This window comes from Centruroides vittatus, unplaced genomic scaffold (assembly GCF_030686945.1).
Source record: "Centruroides vittatus isolate TY-2023 unplaced genomic scaffold, ASM3068694v2 contig_98, whole genome shotgun sequence".
NCBI lineage: Eukaryota > Metazoa > Arthropoda > Arachnida > Scorpiones > Buthidae > Centruroides > Centruroides vittatus.
The window spans coordinates 74685-76621 of NW_027122651.1; the positions used below are offsets into that span (position 1 = coordinate 74685).

Below are 1937 nucleotides of genomic sequence, written 5' to 3' on the forward strand. Positions count from 1 at the left end.
GTTCTCTCTCTCGGTTCGGCACGCTTGTAGGAATAGACTCTTCCACTGTTCTGTGCTTTTGTAAAATAGTTCTAACTTGGCTAGATAAATTGTTGTTATTTAACGTTTAAATGCGTAGTGGAGTGCGTCATTTCCGGCGCGTAGTCTCTACTTCCTCCTCCGTCTAGAATCCGATCGTTCTCATTTGCCACTGCTGGCACGAGACTTACGTACAGACTTAAAAGTCACAATTCAGTTAATACAACACAATCCTAAGGACTTTGGTGCCAATTTCTAATTCGATATGCAATAACAAGGATCAAATCGTAATAAAAGCGAGAATATTCTCATGCTCAAATGTTCTTTATTAATATTTGAATATTCGAATTACAAAGTTTTTGAGACGATTCAACAGAAATTAAAGAAGCGAAACCGGAAGATCGCCGATATTCGGTCCACCTCGGAGTCAAACTGCAAATATTTTAAATTAAAATTTTCACACTTATAAATGGAAGCAAATAGTAATTATCGTATAAATAATTAGAACTAAAGTGATTTTATTCTATAGTAAATGAATAAAATTCTGTTTTATTACATCGGTACTGACCTCCTTTGATCCTAGTCATGGAGTTTTTTTCAATTTTCTTTCTTTCATCATCTGGTAAACTACCACCAGGTAGACCATTGGCCATACTTTGCTCATTTCCCAAAGTATTCATAACCCTATTTGCAAGGCCTACTGCGTTTCTTCGATTCAAGTTAAATTCATCACGTTGTTCGATTTTCATGTATTGACCTGCGCTACTTTCTAAGAAAATAATCACTGAAAAAAATATATTTTTTTTAAATTGACTTTACTTACAAATAGGAACAGCGGCTAGCAAAGGAAACGTTTAAAAATAACGAATTCACAGATTATTTTTTACGAATTCTTCTTACAAAAACGTTTTCGAAAAAGGGCCACTGCGTACAGATGTCCATTGCTGCAAAGTGGCCATTGATGCGGGTTCGACTATATTAAACTATTATAAAGTACGTCAAAAGATATATTATAAACGTTACTTACCGATAACGACGAATGTAAACACCAACTTGTACAGTACATCTTCGCTTGTTAGTTCTGCTTCCGATTTTCCTGAAGGTTTTCACCTAAAAAATACTGAAAGCACGCAATTCGTACTGCTTTATGTAAGAAAAATATGCAATTTAGCCGCAATTTCATTGGTTGAATGACAGCTGCATGTGGATCAAAGTCGACGATGTTGCACGTGCGAATGTTAAAATGTCCAATTGTGTGACTGCTTATTTAAATTTACATATTTTGCTTCAGTAACTAACCGAATTCCATGCTGTAAACATGTCTACTGAAAGAATATTTCTATCCGTATTGATGAGAAACTAGAAGACTTTTACCGAAAAAATTCACAAGTGTAAGGCCGCCAACTTCCAGGGGAAAACAGTTAATCACGCGTCAGGAAAACCTAGGGTCGAAAACGTATGTGGGTGGTGGCGGTAGGAGACAAAGATGACAAGTGTCTTACACAAAATCGTTTATTCTAACTACTAAGTTAACTTACATATTATTGGTACAAATTGCGATCTAGATCGACTCTTGTGGTGATAGAGATCTCCAGTTGTCGGTAGTCGGATGCGGTCCGTCTTCCGAAGATGCGTGCCTGGGGCTGGGATGACGAACTGTCTATTATACTGGACGTGTGGCTTGGACGGGGGTCACCAGCTGGCGGACATAGGTTCTGGCGTCTATGAGGTAACACTGGTCCAGAGGAGAACTGCCGCACTTCTTCCAAGAACGACGGAAGGAGGGTCCACACCTTGACCTTGCGACTCGGGAGTTTTATAGGAGTTTCCCCCCTGAATTTCACCCTTTTGATTTGTTCTATTCTTCCTCTCCCTTACCCCGATTGGTCATTTCTTTTGTTTCTATGCGACCGGAGACC

At 38.7% G+C, this 1937-nt stretch overlaps 1 long non-coding RNA gene across 1 annotated transcript; it reads right to left on the bottom strand.

The window, feature by feature from the left end:
- Window positions 1-323: 323 nt before the first annotated feature.
- Window positions 324-689, bottom strand: LOC136985846 (uncharacterized). The gene is made up of 2 exons (XR_010882400.1): window positions 587-689; window positions 324-450 (listed from the first exon to the last, which is right to left on the bottom strand). It is a non-coding gene; the product is annotated as an uncharacterized lncRNA (long non-coding RNA).
- Between the last annotated feature and the right edge of the window lie 1248 nt (window positions 690-1937).